Raw genomic sequence first — 14,124 nt, forward strand, 5'->3', positions numbered from 1 at the left:
TTCAGAGGTCAGATCCCAGGGAGAGGACTGGGGTTGGCTGTGTGAACACAGCCTGAAGATGGATAGTGCACCACAGCTAGGCAGGAGGGAGCCTGGGAAAAAGCATGGAACTGCCTAAGAGGCGAGAGACCATTGTTTCAGGGTGTGCAAGGAGAGGTGATTCAGAGCACCACTCAAACAAGTGCCAGAGACAGGCGCGAGCCACGGCTATCGGTGTGGACACCAGAGATGGGCATGAAACGCTAAGGCTGCTGCTTCAGCCACCAAGAAGCCTGTGTGAAAGCACAGGTAACTATCCACACCTCCCTTCCTGGGAGCCTGCACAGCACACCAGTGCCAGGGTGCCGTGATCCAGGGACAACTTCCCCAGGAGAACACATGGCGCACCTCAGGCTGCTGCAATGTCATGCTGGCCTCTGCTGCTGTAGGCTTACCCTGCATTCCATAACCCTCCCTCCCCCAAGCCTGAGTGAGCCAGAGCCCCCTAAACAGGTTGTACTTTAACCTCCGCGTGTCTGGGTGGGGAACAGAGGCCCTCAGGAAACCTACATGCACAGGCGGAGATAAATCCAAAGCTGAACTCCAGGAGCTGTGCGAACAAAGAAGGGAAAGGGAAATATCTCCCAGGAGCCTCAGGAGCAGTGGATTAAATCTCCACAATTAACTTGATGTACCCTGCATCTGTCGAATACCTGAAGAGACAACAAATCATCCCAAAATTGAGGCAGTGGACTTTGAGAGCAACTGTAGACTTGGCATTTGCTTTCTGCATCTAATTTGTTTCTGGTTTTATGTTTATCTTAGTATAGTATTTAGAGCTTATTATCATTGGTAGATTTTATTGATTTGGTTGCTCTCTTCCTTTATATATATATTTTTTCCCTTTTTCTCTTTCTATGAGTGTGTATGTGTATGCTTCTTTTTGTGATTTTGTCTGTATAGCTTTGCTTTTACCATTTGTCCTAGGATTCTGTCTGTCTTTTTTTTTTCTTTATATAGTTTTTAGTGCTTGTTATCATTGGTGGCTTTGTTTATTGGTTTGGTTGCTCTCCTTTCTTTCTTTCTTTTTTAAATTATTTTTTAATTTTTTTATTGTTAATAATATTTTTTATTTGAATAACTTTGTTTTATTTTACTTCTTTCTCTTTCTTTCCTTCTTTCCTTCTTTCTTCCTTTCTTTCTTTCTTCCTTTCTTTCTCCCTTTTCTTCTAAGCCATGTGGCTGACAGGGTCTTCGTGCTCTGGCCAGGTGTCATGTCTGAGCCTATGAGGTGGGAGAGCTGAGTTCAGGACACTGGTCCACCAGAGACCTCCCAGCTCCACATAACATCAAATAGCGAAAGCGCTCACAGAGATCTCCATCTCAGTGCTAAGACCCAGATCCACTCAATGATCAGCAAACTACAGTGCTGGACACCACATGCCAAACAACAAGACAGGAACACAACCCCACCCATTAGTACAGAGGCTGCCTCAAATCATAATAAGGTCAAAAACACCCAAAAAAAATCACTGAATGTGGTTCTACGCATCAGAAAAACATGATCTGGGCTCATCCCCCAGAACACAGGCACCAGTTCTCTCCACCAGGAAGCCTACACAACCTACTGAACCAAATGTACCCACTGGGGGAAGACACCAAAAACAATGGGAACTATGATCCTGAAGCCTGTGAAAAGGAGACCCCAAATACAGTAAGTTAAACAAAATGAAAAGACAGAGAAACACACAGCAAATGAAAGAGCAAAGTAAAAACCCACCAGACCAAACAAATGAGGAGGGAATAGGCAGTTTACCTGAAAAAGAATTCAGAGTAATGATAGTAAAGATGATCCAAAATCTTGGAAATAGAATGGAAAAAATAAAAGAAACATTTAACAAGGACCTAGAATAACTAAATGAAGAACAAACAATGATGAACAACAAAATAAATGAAATTCAAAATTCTCTAGAAGGAATCAATAGCAGAATAACGGAGGCAGAAGAACGGATAAGTGACCTGTAAGATAAAATAGTGGAAATCACTACCACAGAGAAGAATAAAGAAAAAATAATGAAAATAATTGAGGATAGTCTCAGACCTCTGGGACAACATTAAATGTACCAACATTCGAATTATAGGGGTCCCAGAAGAAGAAGACAAAAAGAAAGGGACTGAGAAAATATTTGAGGAGATTATAGTTGAAAACTTCCCTAATATGGGAAAGGAAATAGTCAATCAAGTCTAGGAAGCACAGAGAGTCACATACAGGATAAGTCGAAGGAGAAACATGCCAAGACACATATTAATCAAACTATTAAAAATTAAATACAAACAAAAATATTAAAAGCAGCAAGGGTAAAACAACAAATAATATTCAAGGGAATCCCCATAAGGTTAACAGCTGATCTTTCAGCAGAAACTCTGCAAGCTAGAAGGGAGTGGCAGGACATATTTAAAGTGATGAAAGGGAAAAACCTACAACCAACATTACTCTACCCAGCAAAGATCTATTCAGATTCGACAGAGAAACTAAAGCATTTACACACAAGAGAAAGGTAAAAGAATTTAGCACGACCAAACCAGCTCTGCAACAAATGCTAAAGGACCTTCTCTAGGCAGGAAACACAAGAGAAGGAAAAACCAGTGCCATTTCAGTGACATGATAAACACAAAAGCTTGATTTCTCTTAGTTGAGGTGAAGCTAGGAATCTGGAACTTAGAGGACATAGTTGAGAACACTAGTTCTAGAAGTTTGGATTCAAAAAAGAAAGAGATGAGACAACCAATGAAGAGGAGAATACATATCACATGAAAATTCCATAACATGTCAAACATCAGTTGTGACTAATTTTGGAATGGGAAAACAATATCCCTCAATTCTCAAGAATGAAAGGATCTTAAAGTCATCAAATAAAATCTCCATCCAAAAAAATAAGTAGAAATGAAAAAGAAGAAATTAAAACTGGCACAACAGTAATCCAAAAGATAAGAGACTACTACAAAAAAATATATGCCAATAAAACAGACAACCTAGAAGAAATGGACAAATTATTACAAAGATGCAACCTACCAAGACTGAATCAGGAAGAAATGGAAAATATGAACAGACCAATCACAGGTACTGAAATTGAAACCGTGATTTAAAAACTTCTAACAAACAAAATCCCAGGGCCAGATGGCTTCACAGGCAAAGTCTTTCAAACATTTAGAGAAGAGTTAACACCTATCTTTCTGAAAGTCTTCCAAATAATTGCAGAGGAAGAAACACTCCCAAGCTCATTTTATGAGGCCACAATCTCCCTGATACCAAAACCAGAAAAAGATACCACAAAAAAGAAAACTATAGGCCAATATCACTGATGAACATAGATGTGAAAATCCTCAGCAAAATACTAGCAAACAGAATCCAATAGCACATTAAAAGGACCATACACCATGATCAAGTGGGGTTTATCCCAGGAAAGCAAGAATTCTTTAATATCCACAACTCAATCAGTGTGACACACTATATTATCAAACAGAAAAATAAAAACCATATGATCATCTCAATAGATACAAAAAAGGGTTTTGACAAAATTCAACACCCTTTTAAAATAAAATCTCTCCAGAAAGTGGGCATAGAGGGAACTTACCTCATCATAATATAGGCCATATATAAAAAAAACACAGCTAACATCATTCTCAATGGTGAAAATTTGAAAGCATTCCATCTAGGATGAGGAATAAGGCAAGGACGTCCACTGTCACCACATTTGAGAGCCACAACTACTGAGCCTGCATGCTACAACTACTGAAGCCCACATGCTTAGACCCTGTGCCCCGCAACAAGAGAAGCCACCATAAGGAGAAGCCTGTGCACCACAACAAAGAGTAGGCCCCACTTGCCACAACTAGAGAAAGCCCATGCACAGCAATGAAGACTCAATGCAGCAAAAAAACAAACAAAAAACCCTGAAATTAGACACTGTCTAACACCATAGACAAAAATAAACATGAAATGGGTCAAAGACCTAAATGCAAGGTCAGACGCTATAAAGCTCTTAGAGGAAAACATAAGCAGAATACTCTCTGACATAAATTTCAGCAATATCTTTTTTGATCCACCTCCTAGATTAATGAAAATAAAAACAAAATAAACAAATGGGACCTAATTAAACTCAAAAGCTTCTGCACAGCAAAGGAAGCCATAAACAAAACAAAAGACAACCCACAGAATGGGAGAAAATATTTGCAAACAAAGTGGCCACCAAAGGATTAATCTCCAAAAGATAAAAATAGCACATGTAGTTCAAAAAAAAAAGCTACCTAATTAAAACATGGGCAGAATATCTAAATAGACGTTTCTCTAAAAAAGACATACAGATGGTCAAAAAGCACATGAAAAGATGCTTGACATCACTAATTATCAGAGCAATGCAAATCAAAAGTACAGTGCAAGTAAAGTAAAATCAAAGTACACCAGTCAGAATGGCCATCAGCAAAATGTCTATAACAGTAAATGCTTGGGAGGGTGTGCAGAAAAGGAAACCTTCTTACACTGTTGGAGGGAATGTAAATTGGTACAATCAAGATGGAGAACAGTATGGTGTTTCATTAAAAAACTAAAATAGAGGACTTCCCTGGTGGCACAGAAGTTAAGAATCCACCTGCCAATGCAGGGGACATGGGTTCCAGCCCCGGTCCGGGAAGATCCCACATGCTGCGGAGCAACTAAGCCCGTGTGCCACAACTACTGAGCCTGCACTCTAGAGCCTGTGAGACACAACTACTGAGCCTGCGTGCCACAGCTACTGAAGCCCACATGCCTAGAGCCAGTGCTCCACAACAAGAGAAGCCACCACAATGAGAAGCTCACGAACCACAATGAAGAGTAACCCCCACTCACTGCAAATACAGAAAGCCTGCATGCAGCAATGAAGACCCAATGCAGACATAAATAAATAAATAAATAAATAAATAAATAAACTAATTTAAAAAAAACTAAAATAGAACTACCATATATCCCAGCAATCCCACTCTTTGGCATGTATCCGGAGAAAACCATAATTCAAACAGATACATGCACCACAATGTTCATTGCAGCAAAATTTACAATAATGAAGACATGGAAGAAACCTAAATGTCCATTGACAGAGGAATAGATAAAAACGTTGCTATACTATATATAGTATTCCATATATACAATGGAATACTAATCAGCCATAAAAAAGAATGAAATAACGCCATTTGCAGCAACATGGATGAACCTAGAGATTATCATACTAAGTGAAGTAAGTCAGACAAAGACAAGTATCATGATATCACTCATAAGTGGAATCTAATTTTTTTTAAAAAAGAAAAGAAACAAACGAACATATTTACAAATGGAAATAGACTTACAGATATTGAAAACAAACTTATGGTTACCAAATGGGAAACATGGGGGGAGGAATAAATAATAAACTTAGGATAAACACACAGAAACTACTATATATAAGATAGATTACCAACAAGGACCTACTGTATAGCACAAGGAACTCTATTCAATATTCTGTGATAACATACATGAGAAAAGAATCTAAAAAAGAATAAATATATGTACCTGTATAACTGAGTCACTTTGATGTGCACCTGAAAGTAACACAACATCGTAAATCAACTATACTCCAATAAAATAAAAATAAATAAATAACTTAAAATATGAAAAAATAAATGTATCTCAAAAAAGTGAAAATGGAAATAAAATATATCAAATCCTATGGGATGCTGGACAGGTACTTCTGAGAGAAATGTTTATGTGATAAGTGTGTATATTAAGAAATTAGAATTATCTCAAAAAGCAACTGAGCTTTACAACTTAGTAAACTAGGAAAAGAACAAATTAAGCTCAAAGTTAGCATAAGGAAGCACATAATAAAGCTCAGAGTGAAAATAAATGATATAGCAAACAGAAAATCTATGAAAAGAATCAACAAAACTAAGAGCTGATTTTTTGAAATGATAGAATGGACAAATCTTTAGTGAGACTATGAAAAAGAGAGGACTCAAATGATATAATTAGAAATGAAAGAGAAGACATTTCAAATGATACCACAGAAATGCATAGAATCATAAAAGACTACTATGAACAATTATATGACAACAAATTAGATAACCTAGAAGAAATAGTTAAATTCCTAGAAACACACAACCTACTAAAACAGAATCAGGAAGATACAAAAAAAATCCGAAGAGACAATTATGAGTAAAATTATGGAATGAAGAATCAAAACCCTCAAACACAGAAAACCCCAGGATCAGAAGGTCTTACTGGGAAATTCTATCTAATATTTAAAGAAGAATTAACATCAATATTTCTCAAAATGTTCCAAAATATTGAAGGGGAAGGAATACTTCCATAATTATTTTACAAGCTCAGCATTACCCTGATACCAAAGCCAGATAAGGAAACTACAAGAAAATAGCATTATATACCCTTATTCCTGATGATTACAGGGAGATCAGCTCAGTGCTTTATGACCACCTAGAGGGGTGGGATAGGGAGGGTGGGAGCGAGATGCAAGACGGAGAAGATACGGGGATATATGTATGTGTATAGCTGATTCAATTTGTTTTAAAGAAGAAACACACAATTGTAAAGCAATTATACTCCAATAAAGTTAAAAAAATTAACAAATCAAATTCAATAACACACTAAAAGGATTATACAACATTACCAAGAAAGATTTATCTCTGGGATGCTAGAATGGTTCAATAAAGACAAATCAATAAATTTAATACAATAACAAACTAACAGAATGAAAGATAAAAATCATGTGATCTACTCAATAGGTGCAGAAAAATCATTTGATAACATATAACATCCTTCTGTGATAAAAACGCTCAAATTATTGGTTATAGAAGGGACATACCACAACATGATAAAGGCCGTATACTAAAAACCCACAGCTAACAGTGTACTCAAAGGGGACAAATTGAAAGCTTTTCCTATAAAATTAGAAAAAAGACAAGGTTGCCCATTCTCACCACTTATTCAATATATTACTGAAAGTCCTCCCAAATCAGGCAAGGCAAAGAAATGCATCCAAATCAGCAAGAAAGAAGTAAAATTGTCAATACTTGAAAATGATATGATTTTATGTATACAAAATCCCACAGACTCAACCAAAAATCTGTTGGAACTAATTAAGGAATTCAGTAAAGTTGCAGGATGTAAAATCAACATATAGAAGTTAGTTGAATTTATACACACTAAAAATAAAATATCTGAAAAAATAGAGAAAATTATTTCATTCACAGTAACAGAAAGAAAATTCTAGGAGTAAGTTTAAACAAGGAAGTGAAATATCTGTACCATAAAAACTGTAAGACTTCATTGGAAGGAATTGAAGAAAATACAAACAAATGGAAAGACATCCCATGTTCATGAATCTGGAGTTAATATTATTAAAATGTCCATTCTATCTGAAGCCATAGATTCAATGCAATTCTTATCAAAATTCCAATGAAAGTTTTCATAGAAATAGAAAAAAATCCTAAAACTTACATAAAGCCACAAAAAAACATGAATAGACAAAACAGTCCTCAGAAAAAAGTGAACAAAGGCAGAGGTATCACTCCCCCTGTTTTCAAACTACACTACAAAATCTATAATTATTAAAATGCTAAGGTACTGGCATAAAGAGACACATAGACAAATGAAACAAAATTAAGAGCCCAGAATTGAACACTTGCATATACGATTAACTAATATTTGACAAGGGAGCAAAGTTATCCACTGGGGAAGGGATAGTTTGTTCAACAAATGGTGTTGAGAAAACTAGATAAATACATGCAGAACAATGAAATTGGACCACTATTTTCACCACACACAAGAATTAACTTGAAATGGATCAAATACTTAAACTAAGACCTGAAACCATAAAACTCCTAGAAGAAAATGTAGGGAAGGTCTTTGACATTGGCCTTGGCATGATACCAAAGCACAAACGACAAAACAAAACACCAACAAGGGACTACATCAAACTTAAAACTTCTGTACAGCAAAAGGAACAATAAACAAAATGAAAAGGTAACCTACAGAATGGGAAAAAATTTTGCAAATCATATATCAGATAAGGGGTTAATATCTAAAATATATAATGAACTCATAAAACTCAATAGCACAATAAACAAGCAAACAAAAAACAAGCATACCATTCAATTTAAAAAGTGGGCACAGGAACTAAATAGATGTTTCTCTGACTTTCTGAAGACGGCAGAAGAGTAAGACATGGGGATCATCTTCCTCCCCACAGATACATCAGAAATACATCTAGACGTGGAACTGCTCCTATAGAACACCCACTGAATGCTGGCAAAAGACCTCAGACCTCCCAAAAGGCAAGAAATTTGCAACGTACCTGGGTAGGGCAAAAGAAAAAAACAGAAAAAAGAATAAGGATGGGACCTGCACCAGTGGGAGGGAGCTGTGAAGAAGGAAAGGTTTCCACACACTAGGAAGCCCCTTCACGGGTGGAGAATGTGGGTGGCACAGGGGGAAGCTTCGGAGCCACGGAGGAGAGCACAGCAACAGGGGTGCAGAGGGCAAAGCGGAGAGATTCCCGCACAGAGGATCAGTGCTGACCAGCCCAAGAGGCTTGTCTGCTCCCCACAGGGGCAGGCGGGGGCTGGGAGCTGAGGCTTGGGCTTCGGTTGGATCACAGGGAGAGGACTGACGAGGTGAACAGAGCCTGAAGGGATTAGTGGACCACAGGTAGCTGGGAGAGCATCCAGGAAAAAGTCTGCACCTGCTGAAGAGGCAGGAGAATTTTTCTTCCTTCTTTGTTTCCTGGTGCACGAGTAGAGGGGATTTAGAGCGCTGCTTAACAGAACTCCAGAGACAGGCGCAAGCCATGGCTAACAGCATGGACCTCAGAGACGGGCATGAGACGCTAGGGCTGCTGCTGCCGCCAACAAGAAACCTGTGTGTGAGCTCACGTCACTCTCCACACCTGTCCTCCTGGGAGCCTGTGCAGCCCGCCACTGTCAGGGTCCCATGGTCCAGGGACAACTTCCCTGGGAGAATGCATGGAGTGCCTCAGGCTCCTGCAAAGGCACGCAGGCCTGTGCCGCTGTCGCGGGCTCACCCCACACTCCGTGCCCCTCCCTCCCCCCAGCCTGAGTGAGCCAGAGCCCCTGAATCAGCTGCTCCTTTAACCCCAGCCGGTCTGAGCGAAGAACAAATGCCCTCAGGCGTCTTACATGCAGAGGCGGGGTCAAATCCAAAGCTGAACCCTGGGAGCTGTGCAAACAAAGAAGAGAAAGGGAAATTTCTCCCAGCAGCCTCAGGAGAAGCGGATTAAATCTCCACAATCAACTTGATGCACACTGCATCTGTAGAATACTTGAACAGACAAGGAATCATCCCAAATTGAGGAGGTGGATTTTGAGAGCAAGATATATTATTTTTCCACTTTCCCCCTTTTTGTGAGTGTGCATGTGTATGCTTCTGTGTCAGATTTTGTCTGTATAGACTTGCTTTCACAATTTGTCCTAGGGTTGTGTCCATCTGTAATTTTTTACTTAAATATTTTTTCTTAATAATTATTTTTTAGTTTAATAATTTTATTTTATCTTTATTTTATATTAGCCTCCTTCTTTCTTTCTTTCTGTCTACATTTTCTCCCTTTTATTTTGCGCCGTGTGGATGAACGGCTCTTGGTGTTCCACACAGGAGTCAGTGCTGTGCCTCTGAGGTGGGAGAGCCAACTTCAGGACACTGGTCCACAAGAGACCCCCCAGCTCCAAGTAATATCAAATGGTGAAAATCTCCCAGAGATCCCCAGCTCAACACCAAGACCCAGCTTCACTCAATGATGAGCAAGCTACAGTGCTGGTCACCCTATGCAAACAACTAGCAAGACAGGAACACAATACCACCCATTAGCAGAGAGGCTGCCTAAAATAATAAAAAGGTCACAGACACCACAAAAAACCCACCAGATGTGGACCTGCCCACCAGAAAGACAATATCCATACTCACCCACCAGAACACAGGCACTAGTCCCCTCCACCAGTAAGTCTACACAACCCAGGGAACTAATTTTAGCCACTGGAGACAGACACCAAAAACAACAGAAACTATGAACATGCAGCCTGCAAAAAGGAGACCGAAAACACAGTAAGATAAGCCAAATGAGAAGAGAGAAAAACACACAGCAGATGAAGGAGCAAGATAAAAACCCACCAGACCTAACAAATGAAGAGGAAATAAGCAGTCTACCTGGAAAATAATTCAGAATAATGATAGTAAAGTTGATGCAAAATCTTGCAAATAGAATAAAGAAAATGCAATAAACATTTAACAAGGACGTAGGAGAACTAAAGAGGAAACAAACAATGATGAACAACACAATAAATAAAATTAAAAATACTCAAGAAGGGATCAATAGCAGAACAACTGAGGGAGAAGAAAGGATAAGATACCTGGAAGATAAAATAGTGGAAATAACTACTGCAGAGCAGAATAAAGAAAAAAGAATGAAAAGAGCTGAGGACAGTTTCAGAGACCCCTGGGACAACATTAAACAAAACATCATTCGAATTATATGGGTCCCAGAAGAAGAAAAGAACAAGAAAGGGACTGAGAAAATATTTGAAGAGATTATAGTTGAAAATTTCCCTAATATGGGAAAGGAAATAGTTAATCAAGTCCAGGAAGCACAGAGAGTCCCATACAGGATAAATCCAATGAGAAACATGCCAAGACACATATTAATCAAACTATCAAAAATTAAATACAAAGAAAATATATTAAAAGCAGCAAGGGAAAAACAACACATAACACATAAGGGAATCCCAAGAAGGTTAACAGCTGATCTTTCAGCAGAAATTCTGCAAGCTAGAAGGGAGTGGCAGGACAAATTTAAAGTGAAGAAGGAGAAAAATCTACAATCAAGATTACTCTGCCCAGCAAGGATCTCATTCAGATTTGATGGAGAAATAAAAACCTTTACAGATAAGCAAAAGCTGAGAGAGTTCAGGACCACAAAACCATCTTTACAACAAATGCTATAGGAACTTCTTTAGGCAAGAAACACAGAGAAGGGAAAGACCTACAATAATGAACCCAAAACAATTAAGAAAATGGGAATAGGACCATACATATCAATAACTACCTTACATGTAAATGGATTAAATGCTCCCAACAAAAGACACAGACTGGCTGAATGGATACAAAAACAAGATCCATATATATTCTGTCTACAAGAGAACAACTTCAGAACCTAGAGGCACATAAGACTGAAAGTGAGGGGATGGAAATAATTATTCCATGCAAATGGAAATCAAAAGAAAACTGGAGTAGCAATTCTCATATCAGAACAAAATAGACTTTAAAATAAAGACTATTACAAGAGACAAATAAGGACACTACATAATGATCAAGGGATCAAACCAAGAAGAAGATATAACAATTGTAAATATTTATGCACCCAACATAGGAGCACCTCTATACATAAGGCAAATACTAACAGGCATAAAAGGGGAAATCGACAGTAACACATTCATAGTAGGGGATTTTAACACCCGACTTTCACCAATGGACACATCATCAAAAATGAAATCAATAAGAAAACAAAATCATTAAATGATACATTAAACAACAAGGACTTAATAGATATTTATAAGACATTTCATCCAAAAACAACAGAGTACACGTTTTTCTCAACTGCTCATAGAACATTCTCCACAATAGATCATATCTTAGGTAAGAAATCAAGACTTAGTAAATTTAAGAAAACTGAAATTGTATCAAGTATCTTTTCCGACCACAATGCTTTAGGACTAGATATCAATTACAGGAAAATATCTGTAAAAACTACAAACACATGGAGGCTAAACAACACACCACTTAATAACGAAGTGATCATTGGAGAAATCAAAGAGGAAATCAAAAAATACCTAGAAACAAATGACAATGGAGACACAATGACCCAAAACCTATGGGATGCAGCAAAAGCAGTTCTAAGAGGTAATTTTATAGCAATACAATCCTACCTTAAGAAACAGGAAACATCTCAAATAAACAACCTAAACTTTCACCTAAAGCAAGTAGAGAAAGAAGAACAAAAAAACCCCAAAGTTTTCAGAAGGAAAGAAATCATAAAGATCAGATGAGAAATAAATGAAAAAGAAATGAAGAAAATGATAGCAAAGATCAATAAAATTAAAAGCTGGTTCTTTGAGAAGATAAACAAAATTGATAAATCATTAGCCAGGCACATCAGAAAAAAAAAGGGAGAAGACTCAAATCAATAGAATTAGAAATGAAAAAGGAGAAGTAACAATGACACTGCAGAAATAAAAAAGATGATGAGAGATTACTACAAGGAACTCTATGCCAATAAAACGGACAACCTGGAAGAAATGGACAAATTCTTAGAAAAACACAACTTGCCAAGACTGAATCAGAAGAAATAGAAAATATGAACAGACCAATCACAAGCACTGAAATTGAAACTGTGAATAAAAATTTTCCAAAAAACAAAAGCCCAGGACCACATGGCTGCACAGGCGAATTCTATGAAATATTTACAGAAGAGCTAACACCTACCCTTCTCAAACACTTCCAAAGTATAGCAGAGGGAGGAACACTCCCAAACTCATTCTACAATGTCACCATCACCCTGATACCAAAATCAGACAAAGATGTCACAAAGAAAGAAAACTACAAGCCAATATCACTGATGAACATAGATGCAAAAATCCTCAACAAAATACTAGCAAACAGAATCCAACAGCATATTAAAAGGATCATACACCATGGTCAAGTGGGGTTTATTCCAGGAATGCAAGGAGTCTTCAATATATGCAAATCAATCAACGAGATACACCATATTAACAAATTGAAGGAGAAAATCCATATGATCATCTCAATAGATGCAGAAGAAGCTTTTGACAAAATTCAGCACCAATTTATGATAAAAACCCTGCAGAAAGTAGGCATTGAGGGAACTTTCCTCAACATGATAATGGCCATGTATGAAAAGCTTACAGCCAACATCGTCTTCACTGGTGAAAAACTGAAAGCGTTTCCAATAAGATCAGGAACAAGACAAAGTTGCCAACTCTCACCATTATTATTCAACATAGTTTTGGAAGTTTTAGCCACAGCAATCAGAGAAGAGAAAGAAATAAAAGAAATCCAAATCAGAAAAGAAGAAGTAAATCTGTCACTGTTTGCAGATGACATGACACTATACATTGAGAATACCAAGGTGCTACCAGAAAACAACTAGAGCTAATCAGTGAATTTGGTATAGTAGCCAGATACAAAACTAATGCACAGAAATCTCTGGCATTCCTATACACTAATGATGAAAAATCTGAAAGTGAAATTAATAAAACATTCCCATTTACCTTTGCAATAAAAAGAACAAAATACCTAGGAATAAACCTACCTAAGGAAACAAAAGACCTTTATACAGAAAATAATAAGACACTGATGAAATAAGTTAAAGATGAAATAAATAAATGGTGAGATATACCATGGTCTTGGTTTGGGAGAATCAACAATGTGAAAATGACTCTACAACACAAAGCAATCTACAGATTCAATGCAATCCATATCAAATTACCACTGGCATTTTTCACAGAACAATAAAAAAAATTTTCACAATTTGTATGGAAACACAAAAGACCGTGAAGAGCCAAAACAATCTTGAGAATGAAAAATGGAGCTGGAGGAATAAGGCTCCCTGACTTCAGACTATACTACAAAGCTACAGAAATCAAGACAGTATGGTACTGGCACAAAAACAGAAAGATAGATCAATGGAACACGATAGAAAGCCCAGAGATAAACCCACGCACATATGGTCACCTTATCTTTGATAAAGGAGGCAAGACTATACAGTGGAGAAAAGACAGCCTCTTCAGTAAGTGGTGCCAGGAAAACTGGACAGGTACATATAAAAGTATGAGATTAGAACACTCCCTAACACCATACACAAAAATAAGCTCAAAATGGATTAAAGACCTAAATGTAAGGCCAGAAACTATCAAACTCGTAGAGGAAAACATAGGCAGAACACCCTATGACATAAATCACAGCAAGATCCTTTTTGACACACCTCCTAGAGAAATGGAAATAAAAACAAGAATAAACAAATGGGACCTAAT

Source organism: Lagenorhynchus albirostris, chromosome X (genome assembly GCF_949774975.1).
Source record: "Lagenorhynchus albirostris chromosome X, mLagAlb1.1, whole genome shotgun sequence".
In the NCBI taxonomy this organism is placed as follows: Eukaryota; Metazoa; Chordata; class Mammalia; order Artiodactyla; family Delphinidae; genus Lagenorhynchus; species Lagenorhynchus albirostris.